Here is a 15,652-nt window from a genome sequence, read left to right as displayed (position 1 = left end):
TGAGAATGGCGACGATGGTGAAAAGTGTGACGATGATGACGATGGACTCAAAGGTGAGGATGGCGACAATGGGGACAAGAGTGGCAATGGGAACGAGGGATACTGGGTAACTTTCGGTGCTGGACTCCGGACTCATTTCACCGACATTATCACCTTCATATCATTCAAACGCTAAATAACCTAGATGTTCATACAGCGTCGTAAAATAACCCAATAGAATAAAAGGAACGAGGGACAACGGCGAGGACAGTGGAAATTATAACAGCAAAGAATGTGGTGACAATAAGGATGACCATAAGATTGTATATAATAAAATGTTAATAAATTACAATGACAAGGAAAACAGAAAAACTTTATTGTCTCAGGTTGCATTATTTATAAATAGTATAGAATCAATACAAATTCGAACGTCCATTCTTTGCATAAATATCTGAGAGGTGGTTTAACTACGAGTGAATTCATTTGAAAGATGTCGTTTAATAAAACTGTATGAACAGAGAAAGTGTAGGCCTATGTAGCGTAATATTACGGTGGATACTTGTTGCTTTGCTAACAGACAAGGTAAGAAAATATTTTCAGCTATGTACATTTCCTAGTGTACTCTGTAGCCTACATGATTCTGTTCTCTGTGTTATTTGAATTGCACTTTGAAAGGACAGTTTTGTAATTGGTGTATTCTACAGCTAAACTTAGGAACCCTCATTTCGAGATAAATTCTCGTTCATCTAGACGGGGAAACTCTTTCATGCATTAGAGTTCAACTAATAACAGTTGGGCTGCCTGCATGGCTGCTTGCTTGGTTTAACTGGAATGAATAGGATGAGAGCGTGGTGCTAGCTTCTACATAAGCACAATTACAGGACGATGAGCATAATACCGGGAACAGGAAGAAACAGATGTTTACATAAAGCTCTTTTGTCAAATTCACATGGTTCAGTAATTGTTGACTGGCGTGTATAATGGATTCCACAATTACGATATATTCAGGAGGATGGCATGAGTATAAACAATGATTGCTGTCATAAGGCATGAACATAATAGCGACACATCACACAAGACTTGGAATGAATAGACCTGCTCTTGTATACATAAACTTCAGCTTTTCCTCTGCTTCTTTACAATAAATTCTGATTCAACGATGATATTAACTATTTTAAATTATCTTAGGTAAAAACTAAATAGACTCATAATAACTTGTATAGTGCTTTCCGTGAATAGCACTCCCGGGTACAGACTTATTAAACTGCTTTTATGTAACAGTTTCAATAGAGCTTATATAAATAGACAAGTCACATTTAAATCATGGAAAATAGGGCCTATAATAAAATTTTGTAATAAATAAGAGGCACACAAGGAATTCCTAGGAATGTGATGAAATCAGCTTTCCTTCATTTAATATTTCAGATTTTTATGGAGCTACCCAGAGAGGAAACCGAACTACTTTCTGTATTACTTCGGGAAAATGTACCTCCAATCATTTTTTAAGGTAACTGCGTCATTTCTTAAGCAGGCGTCAAACATATTTGCAACAAGAAGGCAGACTGTTTCAGAATCTACTGTCGCAATTTGACTGAGCAAATGGTGTTTTAACTGCTTACATTGGATTTAATAATACTTTTAGTAATAATATTGTAATAGTTTATTATCTGTTGAATCACCGATACTGCGCTGCCCTTGTAACTAGAATGTCGGACCGCATCCAATTTGCGGCCGGGAAATAAATTGTTTAGCCAATAATATGAAGAAAAACTTTGTTGTTTTCGGGGAAATAAGTGCCTTCAGCGATTCTTGGATGAAATGATTTCTGCAATGCCGTCTGTATATGTACAGTAATTTCTCGTAAACTACTGGACAGATTTTGTTCATTGCAGTATTCATGTATATTCGTTCAATATTAATAAACATGGAATATGTTAATATTTTAAGGGAAAACCAATGTCTTCATTTGAAAATGTTTCCACAGTCTGAATGTTCTCCTTCAGTATTTTTGTTACATAAGATCAAGTATCAAGTGACGAATGAAATACTACAGCTTATGCTTTTAAGAACGAAATTATTATCTACAGAACTATGCCTCTTATTGGAAAACCTCAGCCATAACTTTGAGCTTAGTCATCTACATTAATTAATTAATTAATCTTTACGTTACCCCAGCCGTTACAACTTGAAAATGACTTATTTACAACAAAAATCTTTACTTTCTCTAAACATTGCCGTAAACAACTCTACCAATCTGTATTCCATTTTCTCCACAAATAATTTGAAAAAAATCAGGACAACTGTGTTCGTTATGTAAGAGAATTCATGATAAAATTTACTAGGATCTACATTCTCTGGATTAATCTGCATAAAATAATTACATTCGAAAAGAAGAAAACTCAGAAATATAAATTCACTGTCATAATAAATCTACTTTTGGACACTCTCTGTTACCAAATTGTAAAATTATTATTTGAAGCGTGCATTTCCATGACGTTGTAAGTGCCGAAACCGGGAGAATCTATTTTTTCACATATATCAGTTGCAGGTGCACTGTTTGATAATATTACGAAAGGTTATGAAAAAAGTGTTGCTCCAAGTAATAAAGTAGTGCACTTTCAGGTTGTGCAAGTCACAACGTTGTATGTACTGTACATGTGCATATGCTATAAGTGCGACCTCTGTATCCTGTGTTTCATTGCGCGTTGATAATAGTTTGAGTGTATTTGTTACTATGGCACAGTCTACTATATACAGTCACGAAGCTTAATACTTACTAAATATGCAAACATAGACAGTTGAAATATGCATCCATAGATAGTTGCTCACCACCAGGATCGCTACTATCGCCTCATCACAGACTCGTTCTCTAGCAGACGATAAAATGTATTGTACTTTCGATATCGAGTTCTTTTGAAAAAATTAACACCTTCCTTCCACTATTGAAATATGAAATACATAAGGTTTATATATTATTTTCGTAAAATATATATTATATTTTATAAACTCACCTTCTTGGATCTTTCGGAAGAAGGATAACTCTTAACTTATTTTTCTTGCAATTTATAGTACTACAAACGTCTCCGTGTCCCATATTATTATTCAAATTATTGTATTTTAGCCAGTCACACTTATTACAACCGATAACGAACATTTCACAGTTTACATAGCTTTTCACAAAAATGCGAAATACGGCACAGTCAATTCTTTTTCGATCTAGACCAGGCCGTAATGTTTGTTCGGGTTTTCTATTTCAGTGTATGGAACTCAGAGAAATATTATATTATAACTTTATTCCTTATCATTGCTAAGCTTTATTTAGTGTAATGTGTCCATAAGTTCCGTTTACTTCTTGTTGCACAATATGTTGTAGAAATAATTACAAAACTGTGTTATTTTAATGTGAAGAGAATTTTACATCTTAACATAATCTGTTCGCGTCAACATTTCAAGTTTAGAATGGAAGCTATTTTGAGGTTCAATAAAAACGAATTTATATTGTGATTTTAATTTAGCACATCTACCTTTCTTAATTGTAGACAGAAAATTTACCATACCACTCCTATGAAATTAGTGTACGTACGATTGTGTTAATTCGTCTCTTACGTAGTAGATAAATACAATAATTCAGTACTCAATTGTAGTATTAAGATACAGACAAATAGAATGTGACGGGTGTCATACATGACATTATCTTTAATTATAATGTATAATTGCGAATATAGGAATATAAGTTAAATATAGTAAACATAACCTATAATATCCATATGCCATAACATACATATGTAGTGATAGGGCATTGGAGACCACTAAAATTAGACAGAAAGGGGCAACTGGTAGAGTAAACATAACCTATAATTTCAACATATCTAAATAATCGTGCGGTGCAACTGAAAATTATTGAATCGTGCATAAATGAATGTACAAGAATTTCGCAATATATAATCGAAATAAAGGCAGGTATTACACATACGAACAACGTAATTTTCACACCAAAAATAACATTACACCTTAACTCGCAAGGAATTATGTCTGAAGTGTCCCCTAATTATTGTTTTAAATTTTATTAATGCAATTACACTACATTTTAGAGAAATATATGTTACTCTTTATGCATTCCAATTAATTTATATGGTTGAAACGCCGCCCTTCGTGATCGGGTTAAGTGAGTCACGTGGTCTGCCTTACGGCCTGTATTAGATCACGATGACAGTGACACAGTCTATTGTTCCTAGTACTCACAGCGCTCCAAACGGCTAGCAACTATCGCGAGAAATGCAACTCGTTGGCAAAAAATCATCCCAAGCTTCGTGACTGTATATAGTAGACTGTGACTATGGTGTGACGATTACTACAACCATGAATATAGATCCACAAAATTCCAGAAAAAGGAAACGGAATGAAGATAATTTCTAGAAGAAATCAAACAAAAAGCTTAAAAAAATGCTGGGAAAGAATACATTTCCCCAAAATGCAAAAAAGTTATTCCAAAACGACAGGAACCAGTTCAGGTAAGAAACAATATACTTCTCACATTCATTTTTTAATCAAAAACGGGATGTCGAAAATATTAATCTGGAGTTACGAATGTTTTCATAGCTTACTGTAATTTTACTTTATCCTGTATTTGAAGTTATGTATTTACTGAGTTAATAATTAGTTCGGAATTCTAAATTAAATAGTTCTTTATTGAAGATTATTATTATTATTATTATTATTATTATTATTATTATTATTATTATTATTATTATTATTATTATTAAGAACAACATGTGGCACATTTATATGTGCTAAAATGTTTATTCTATTTTACTGTATTGTATGTGAACTGTACGTGTAAACTATCATGCAGCAGCCTTCGACTAGAATATCGAAAAGAACAGGTTAGGCAGTCCCAAGGAATGGGGGAATACTCCAAGCAGCAGGCTTATTTGTTTCGAGTCATCCATTCCCAGGTAATCAAACGTAGAAGACATGGTAGATATGAGCACCCAGGTGAAAGTAGAAGGCAGCACTCTTTTCACTACTATCTTCTCCTTCGTGGGGGAAGTGAGGTAAGAGTCTGTCTTAAAATATTTTGCAATACAATTGTATACAGTATGTTCACTATCGTAAATGTTCAAAATGTGCTCCATTTGCTTGAAGACAATGTCTCACTCGATCCTAACATTCTTCTGTCACGCTTAAAAGTGTTGCAGGTGGGGTGAGCTGGATAACACGGATGGTCTTTAGTTCCAAGTCGTCTATAGATGTAGGTTCTGTCTGAAAAACATGCTGTTTCACTAATCCCCATTGAAAGAAATCAAGGGGTGTGAGGTCTGGTGACAGTAGGCGTCATGACTGAGGTCCACCTCGTCCAACCCAATGCACACCGAACATCTCATTTAGTCTCTGGCGAACTGTTAGAGCATAATGCGCCGTGGCTCCATCTTGTTGAAACTACATTCTTATCCGTTTGTTCAGTAGCAAATCATACAGAAACTCCATTACAGTTTGTTCAGCAATTCCCCATATGTCCAACATATGTTGGTTTACATTTCCATCAAATAGATATGGTCCCACAACCATATCATCTAGTATGCCACACCACACCATAACTTTTGGAGTACCAGGGTTGTTAGGTTCACGCATTCATCTTGGGTTCTCTATGACGAGTATCGCGCATTTTGTGTATGGGCGTGCCCATTCAGAAAGAATAAGAATTCATCATTGAACAGAACATGCTGAAAGAAGGATCGATCAGTACGCAAACGCTGTATGATCCAGTTGCAATATGTTCGCCTCTTGAGTAGATTCTCCTCTTGCATTGTGTGTAAAATGTGCAGATTTCAATATTCTGCGAACAGATTCTCTACTGATACCACTTTCTCGAGTCACATAGAGCACTGACCTTTTAGGGCTGGTCGTCATCTTCGTAATCACTTCTATTGAATGCTGTCCGTCAGTAGCAGATTTTGGACGGCCAATTCATTTCTTGTCAAGTACACTGAAAGTTGTTTTAAATTTATGTAATAATTTGGCTACATTTTGGTATGATGGTTTTGCAATGTCAGGATGACGACGATGAAACTCGCCTGCTGTTTCTCTTGTTGTCCTGTGATTGTCGCCACAGAGCAGTAGACCTAATAGCTTCACTCGCTGTTCAGGAGTCATGATCTCTTCAACTTTCAATGAATATCAATATCACAACTGAAAACAATAAACAATAATATTATCGTCTTCAACTCTTACTCAACTTGAAACAATAACTCAATAGCTTTAAACAATAAACGAAAGAAAACACAAACTAACAGCTATAGTATATATGGAGTGTAAATAGACCGTGTAATGTACGAATTTTATGCGATTCTCAAGGAGCACTCGCAGCAATTGACGATAAATATAACCTCAATCCAATTGCGGCTGGTATTAGGGAAACTTTGTTACTATGTAAGCAACATGTATGTTTCGATTGGGTACGTGGTCATGTAGGGAACACAGGAAACGAAAGAGCAGATCATCTAGCCAAGATGGCCGCAATTTCGGAAACAGAACACGCATACTCTAAACAACCCCTCTCTTATGTAAAAATGCAAATGAAGGTGGACATCTTAAATGACTGGAATGCAATGTGGTTAAATAGTACAAATGGTCAAATCACAAAATCACTATATTTTCCCACAGTTAAAGATAGACTAACCGTAAAGAATTATGAACCATCTTACATATCCACGCAATTTATGACTGGACACGGAAAATTTAATTAATATTTTGAACGTTTCAAAATTGACAACCCAAATGGCTCTTCATGTCCCTGTGAACACGCCACACAAACAGTCGACCACCTGTTATTCCAGTGCCCACTACAAGAACGCAAGAGATACCAGCTAGAAACCCACCTTAGCATGTGCGATACAACTTTCTCACCACCAATTACAAAAGTTCTTCTGAAGCAATGTTGCATAAAGGAATTTCACATATTTATTACAGGTGTATTTAAGACCTTGTAGAAATAACAGTATTTAGTAACAGTGTCCTATTTATTCTTTTGCAGCCAAATTTGTAACTTTTAAAAGTATGGTTATCATGTTGAAGTGTATGTGTTGTAAAGGATGCTTGATTTGTTGTGTATGTGAGTCATAGTTATGGGATGCTTGATTGTGTTTGTGTGACTACTGTGTATTAATTTATGATGTATGTTAGGGAAATTTGCTTAATTGTGTTATAGAGTACCGCTATATGAAATGTTTTGTTTATGTGTTGTAACTGTTTTCTGTATGTCTCAATTGATGACTGATGTTTGATTTGCAATCGCAATGTTTAAAATACGGAATGTTTAGGTCTTATTTCCGTTGTATAAGCTAATTTATTTTCTTTTCAATTTGTTTTATGCTTAGGCCTATTTTTTGTGTAAAACTATAGCCCTAGCATACATATGTAAAATAGGGCTACCCCCCATTGGAGATACAATAATAATAATAATAACAGCTATAGTATTGGTGTTTACCGTATCATAGCCTACTTCAATATGTACTATATTTATTTTATGTATTGCATAGAAATTAATCAAATTCAGGAAAACTGATCAGGAGACAAAAGGTGGAGAATTCTAGCGGTACCTAAGGGAGAATTGTGTTGAGTGATTAGCGGGACAAAATGCCTTTCGCCCAGGCTCAACATGTTTTTATTTTAAAAGTTACTTCAAGTCGGGTTAGTTCGTTATTTGTCTGGATGACTGTAAGAAAACGTTTTCTGAATCACAAGCTTCGAAAAGTCAACAACTTTTCGCTTAGATGTTTGATTTCAATGAACAGGTCGTGTGGTTGATCATTAATGCTCTGTTGGCCCTAACATTTTAAGCGACTCTTTGCCAAACATCTGTAAATCTCTGTTGCATTCTCTACCAAAATAATTGCTAAGACAAAAGACAGGCTCAACAAACAAGAATGACACCTAGAGCAAAGAATTTTGAGTTCCTTCATACCTGATTTACGTCTAAGATTGAACTTAAGAGCCAGATAAAGAAAAATAACTCCGTTATGACGGTGGGTTAGATGTTTTGTCCACAATGGCGTTGCTACTCGGGATTACGCTATCTTATTCGTTGAAGCGTGGTTTCACCTTAGCGATTAAGAGAACAAACAAAATAACAAAGTATGGATGGCATTTGTAGCATTCAGAAGTGCAAGCCAAACAATTCCTTATGTAATGAAATTGTTAGCTTTTATTGAAAGTGGACTGCTTATTTTAAATATTTTCATATAGGGTTGCATAGCTTTAGAAATGGGAAGTAAAATGCTTGTGGGATTCAAAAAATTTTAAAATACACACTTCGACTTTTTAGCATTCGGATAGTACGGTTGGTAGAGCAAGTGGCTACGAAGTAGAATACCCAGATTTCAGATCCTGGTAGTGACGAGATTTTCCTCTTTGCCAAAACATCTGGAATGGCCCTGAGGTCCACTCAGCCTCCTGCAAAGTTTTCAGTACCAGATCTTTCTCGCAGATAAAAGGCTCTACCTCCATGTTTCTCTTGCGCCTTCTTGATATATAAAAGTAATACATCTACCCTTGTTTTACCTACTTCGAAGTTTCCTTCAAGAAGCTGTTCAATACAGTTTAAAACCGATCTTTGAAAGCAAATAATAATATGAATTACGTACTTACTCATATAAGATTTTAATATTAATATTTATCTTATATGGTTCATTGTTACGACAGATACATTTATTCTCAGAAGCTTCAAACATCATAGAAGGAGACAAATTGCTACAGCCTGATTTCAGTGTTCATTTCTTCAATTTGCCCTAGTCACAACTATCAAGCTAGTAATGGAGTGTTAATTTTAAATACGTTGAATTTAAATTAAGTGTGAACAGCACTGGAAGGACAGCTGGAAGTCATCCTGAGTGTCGAGATACTGTACACACACTGTTGTATCTACTTGTTTACTCTGGAATACTGTCAGTGGTGGGTAAAGCCGCCAAGACACACAGTGATGGTTTCCGGCTGATGTTGCACTTGGTTTTGTTGTATCGTGTGCTCCTGATGGAAACCTCCAAACTTCATTCTCTCTCTCTCTCCCTCTCTCTCTCTCTCTCTCTCTCTTTCTCTTTTAAACCCCCCTTTCCGTTCTTCTCGCAAGAAATTCGTCTCATTTTCTGTACGTTCACACAAAACACACACACACACACCACTTTTCATTGCTCTTCCTCGCTTTCTGTTTCACACCCCCTTCACTCTTCATTTAACTCGTAGCACCCTCAACTCCTCTTCTCGGAAAGGCAGGAAGGGTGACAGGGCAAATTGGGGCTTGCGCATCACTTATATTTTTCCCGCTATTCACTTGCGCCTATACTCCCTATGCTGTTAAGTTGGTATTTCAATAAAGCTCTGTTATAATCAATATAGAGAAGACAATGGTAAGTAGTACAGTTCTGAAAACACGGTAATCTACACGTTACAATATACATCAGTCAAGACGTAGTTCTCTTGATGCGTGGTAACTACTCGATAGGGATGCTTGCCCTTACTGACCCACCCCTGCGGCGACGCCCTTATGTTGAACGATGATCGAATGTTCTAGTATGTACCGCACTGCCACGAACTAACCAAAACTGCACTTAAGGGAAGTCAGCTCTATATTAATGCTTTAAACTTGACGTCCTTAACCTGTGTTATTTGTCCATTCTGCGTGACACAAATCCTTTCGACGCTCGATCAAGAGAAAATGTACACGCTATTTCCTCTATAGTCGCATTTTTTATTTATAATAGCAAAATGCTGACAGCATTTACATGAACGAAACTTGTTTCTTGTCGAACGGTCTGCTCATCAATAAGTTATACATATCTAATGTATAGAAATTATCCTTACAAGAGAAGTCGATATTTTCTGAGAACAAGCTGTGAGATTAAGATATCCCCTTCGTTCCAGTTTTTCATTCTCACATTCTCCTCGCACCCACAATCTTCTTATTCCATTTCTTTCTCTCTTTATTTTCCTCCACATCCATAAACTCTTTATTCCTCTTTTCTTTTCCTTTCGTAATTCTGTTATTTTTTTTTATTTCTACATCAACTCTCTATTACCTTGTCCTTCTCAATCTCGTTTCCTCTTGTTTTAAATTTTCACCTACAGTATTTCCATCCTCTTTTAGACTTTCAATTCTTGTCATCCTCTCATATCATTCCACACCTTTACTTTGTCTTAACTATTACCTCATGTCTTCTTCTTTTTTATATTTTTCTTTTTTTTTCCTCATTTTCTTCTCTTTCCTGCCTTCTCTGACCCTTTCTCCTCTTATTCAACTCTGTCTCATATTTCATATTGACATAATATACTGTCTCTTATATCTTCTCCTTAACATACAGAGCGTTGGTCTTGGTTCTGGGCTCAAAAAACGCTTGGACGCGTGGCAAGATGCGCGCGATGTAGTAGATAACGAAAATTTGGATCTGTAACCTCCCACGTAGTTCAACACAACTTTTAACACTATGAATAATAACTAATATATACACAACGCCTATAGATATTCCACGTCAAGCATGCTGTACTAAGGTCAATAACTTTATATACAAAATAGGAAAAACTACTTTAAAGAATATGCGCTGCGGGTTGCTTACGCCAGGTGTTACCTCGAACGAGTTACAATTGGATGTCCATGGTCTGGTGTAAGAGGGGTAACTCCATTTTGCCACATTTCTCAGGAGAGACGATTAAGTGTCTCCCTATTGCGCCAGAGACATAAGTGAGGTAAGTTTTCATCTCGTGTAACACGCTCAATTTCTAGCGTATCTACTTCTTTCTTGTACCAAAGATGCCAGAAATTTTTCGCTATATATAGGCAGAAGACATGAAATTTTGTGAATTTTAGATTTACCTCCCTCTTGCACCAAGCCCTCCAATTACATTTGTATTTTATAAAGAGTATGAATGATTATTAACCTATTACAGAAGTTTTTCAGAGAGGGTCCGATTTCATTCACTCAGATAGGATCCATTCTTAAAAGTTTATTAAACGTAGAGGCTAAGGATTTTTAAAACACCTACTGCCTGTAAAACAGGCCAAAAAGAGATTTGAGAACGTTCCAATGATGCACCATTTTCATTAGGTTTTTGTTCCGTTAGAACTCTTCACTTTGGCTCTCGCAGGTCGCCTAAAATCCACCACTGATGCATACAGCCTTACTGCGCGTTTGCTTATAAGGTTGTGTAAGCAAACAGGCGGGGATTTCTCCGTCCCTTTCACTTCCCCTCTTATGCCCAGGACTGTCCTAGACATTTGTGAGTAGCACAACTCCTTGTTCCTATGATCAATTTGGATCAGGAACAACGTTGAAGACAATGTACGATAAACACATGGCAACAGATACACATTCAATTCCTCTGTGAAAGAGAAAAATATCCAATTTTTTTCTGGGAATTCAAGTCAGTTAACATATTTCTAAAAATGAATTATTATTTTGTTTTGTATGCATGTAATCTACTAGCATACGCAACTTTTGCACCTGTAAACGAATGTTCTATTACCTTGCAGCTCTGTTTGAAGTTCAGTTTAACGACGACGACGACGACGACGATGATGATGATGATGATGATGATGATGATGATTATTAAAATAGTCTTTTATTCATTTTAGTGCAAAGAGGGGGCCCGAATTCTAGCACTGCAGTCTCCAGTGTCTTACCGTTCCTATAGGCTACTTACCGTTCCGCGTATTCTTCGTCTTTTACAATAGACACCATCCGTTCTTGGAATTCGTTATCTCCTTAAATGTTTTCAAGTCCAAAGTGAAACATTTTATGTTACATCGCGTATGTGTTATAATTCACAATTGTAACTAGTTTATTAAGTAATTCTGTAATATAATTTGCCATCTAGTTTAAGTAAGTATGTAAGTTCCACAATCCTGTGGCTTATGTATATTTTTCTGTTTCGATTATGTCTTAGGTATACCTATAACTTTCATTTGTATTAATATTATATTATCATGTATTTCCTTTTTATCCTTGGTTGAGTGGAAGAGTACACCTTACGACCTTAACTCTGCCAGAATAAATAAAGCATTATTGTTATTATTATTATTATTATTATTATTATTATTATTATTATTATACTGGGAATGATTTTTAAGTCCCAACGGTCGCGCTTTTATAGATATCGTGACTCAGCTACGTATGTTTAATACGTCTTCTCATATTGATGTCACCTATAAAGCCAGTCACAATATTACATCACTCCTCAACGTTTTATGTTAATACTATTAAAATAATGATAATGAATAGAAAGTGGAAAGTAATGGTGGAATGATGGAGGGGAACGGGAGGACCCTCAGCAAGCTTGTTTTGTTCACCATTCCGTCATCAAAGAGATTCGAACCTGTATCACAGTCAACGAAAGCCAATGCTTTGCAAGCTGTACTGACAAGGTGGATTAGGATAGCAGGCTATAGATAGTATCCAATCTATTTGAAAATGTTTGTTTAGTCAAATTATTTATTAGGGAATTATGCCTTCAATTACAACTTCTTTCAAATAACAATATTACTGAAAGTTTCTGTATACAAATGAGCAGATGATGTGCAAAGTTGTTCATTTTCTACAAATGGATAAGAAAATAGCTTTCATATAATCATATTAGTGTTGGTACACAGGCATATAGAAAATATGACAATTTGTGTTAAAACCATCTCTTTCCTATAATATCTTTACTGTGAAATACGAGCGCTGCTGCAAAATTATCCCTTTACAACTCCCTGTGCACAGCAGAACTTCCTTTTTTCATGTAAGTAATCTTGTAACCAAATTACATTTTCTTGTTCTCGTGTGTTATTCATGTAACACTGTGAAAATCTGGCCTTTTTCTTCCCAAGTATTCAATGACTAAATTGTTATCATTATCAAAAAGTACAGACGTGAACCATTATTCGAAATCACTGCCAAGAATGCCGCAGTGCGGATACTAAACAAAGATATTCAAGTGTGGAACTCTAGGGATGCAGGATATTCGAGTCTTCTATCACAACTTTTTTACAAATTCGAACAAAGTGAATCGAGACTGTTGTATTTTTAAGTATAATCTCAGAGTGTTTCACAGATAAGTCTCGAATAAAGTACCAAAAAGTTCCTGTAAAATACCAGCAAACAAGTAGGCCTATTACCTACGTGAAAACTAAGTAAGGGCCAATAAAGGCATTGTATGTACTTAACCTTCTTCTCTATTTCAGGGATATTCAGATAGCTTATCCAAAAAGTATGCAGAAAACATTTAGTAACTTACGTTAAGAAAACAGGGGTGGTGATAGATTCCCTAAAAAAAATATGAGACGAAGAGATTGCAGTTAAAGCTTTCATCAGAGCGTTTAGAATAGAAAGTGTGGTAACTCGGCAAGGGTCTAATGGGCCTTTTAAACCCCCTAGTGTCGCCACGGCAACTGAGCGAAACATTGGCGTGGCGATCGTCCTAAGACTCCAGTTTTCCTATTAATACTGTGGACAGAGCAGGTAGAACTTGTTCTGCTAATAGAATTAAGGAGATATTTCTTGTGGTGTTCGGATGATTTTTATTGTGCCATTTATGTGAGAGAGTAGTAATAAGCCTAATTGTTTTGTTCTTCATGTAAATCCAATTATATAATCTGTAAGGAAGAGACTATTCTTTTATTCACCCAAAGACTAGACTATTTTTCAGAAGTGGAGTAGAGCAATTCCACGAAGACAGAAAACTATATGCTCGTTCTTATATCTGTGATATCCATTTTTCTGCGGTTTTGATTGTAATTTTTTATGATTTATTTAACGACGCTCGCAATTGCAGATATTATATCAGCGTCGTCGGTGTGCCGGAATTTTGTCCAGTAGGAGTTTTTTTTACATGCCAGTAAATCTACTGACATGAGCCTGTAGCATTTAAACACACCTAAATGCCATCGACCTCGGCCGGGATCGAACCCGCAATCTCGAGCATAGAAAGCCAGCGCTATACCAACTGCGCTACCGAGGGCGACTTTTGATTGTAAGAGCCGATAAATTTAATATTGTCGGTAAAGAGGTAGAACTTCCACGCAAGAACTGGCAACAACAACCGTATGCCATACCACATATTTTCCCAAACTTACCTCGATATCTTAAAAAAAGAAAAGAAGAGAAAATATCCAACCGAGAGGACATCAATCCTTTCTCATAACAATGTACCCTTACCAAATATCATCTGGCTATGACCAATACCATTGACGCTAAATAACTCAGTAGTTGATACAGCATCGTTAAATATCCGAGTAAAAAAATAATTGGATGTGACACCCGAAAATCAGAAGATCACCTTAGCTAATCTTGCGCTTGTCTGCATTTATGTGCCATTACTCCACATCTGAATTCCCCAAAATTATGTCTACTTACATTGACCGTAATTCCTTCCAGTCAGTGAACCCCAGACCAGCATTTCAGCTGTTTAATGTGAGTTTTTCAAAATCGATACATTTTTTAGAGACATAAACTGTGATGGGTTCGAGAGAAGTGAAAATACAAAAGAACTCAAAGGTGAATGAACGACCTTGCAGATACGCTGAACTCAAAGACTCCCTCGTCTCCCCACTATAAAGGATCCTAGCATTACACGATTTTAGAAAATATATTACACGTAATTGTTTTCCCTAAGAAAGAACTTTTGAATTATTTAGTGTGACAATTCAGAGCACTCACGAAATATAGGTACCGGTATTAATTCTTGTGGGATAGCAGATTTAAATATATTCTGACAGAAAAAAATTTAACCAGGATCCTCTAGAGCGACATTTTGAAATTAGAAAAAGATTATCTTGTGATGATCACCATACACTTTCTACATCTGAATATTTTTCAATCTATGTGCCGGTTAAAAAATGTGCTGTATTCAAGTGTTAATTGTGAACTCCTCATTGAATCCAAGCTTCTACTTCATTAAATATAGGCCTACATGTTTAATTATTAATTATTTTATTTTAATAATAGCACTTTAGTCGTAATTAACATAAAAGTTATTTTGGTAACAAAAGTACAGTATAATTCTACTTTGCATCTACCCTAGAACTTAATCTGGTTTACAATCCTATTACATTTGTTTATTACGTTTCCACATCATAAGAGGTTTCTAATCGAGCATATGAGAAAGTAATAGATCTCATATAAAAGTTGTTAATTTAATATTCTCCAATAAGTAGCATACAACTACTTAATACTGTGCTACTAAATTGTTTTAATTTTATAAAACACAAAATAACTTAGGTATTTCAAAAGATCAAAATTTACATTAGCATAGATAATATAATATCGAAGCTTAATTTATAAGTCTAAGTTGCACGTAATATTTCTTGTTCCCATGAATTACGTATAGACCAGATACAACTGCAACTAATTGTGCCGTTTTAGTTTCGGGACTCTGTGTTTCTTTCTTTCTTTTCTTTTTTCTTCCATATTTATGTCATTTTTCTTGTTGTTAGTTACCCTTACTTCTCATAGATGGCATTCTATTCCGCCATTTTAGGTCTCTTTCTTCCTTTTATAGATAGCTTGTTTTCTTTTCGCCATTCATGGTCTCTTATTTCTCACGTATAAGGAGAGAATTTAAGTTATCACGTGACATGGACTTTAGATTTTCATTGGCCCTATTCACATTAATTATTAATTAGCGTCGGTTCTGCTGAGAGGGACGCTGG

Source organism: Periplaneta americana, chromosome 4, assembly GCF_040183065.1.
Source record: "Periplaneta americana isolate PAMFEO1 chromosome 4, P.americana_PAMFEO1_priV1, whole genome shotgun sequence".
NCBI classification, from domain to species: Eukaryota; Metazoa; Arthropoda; class Insecta; order Blattodea; family Blattidae; genus Periplaneta; species Periplaneta americana.
This window is presented reverse-complemented; position numbering follows the sequence as displayed.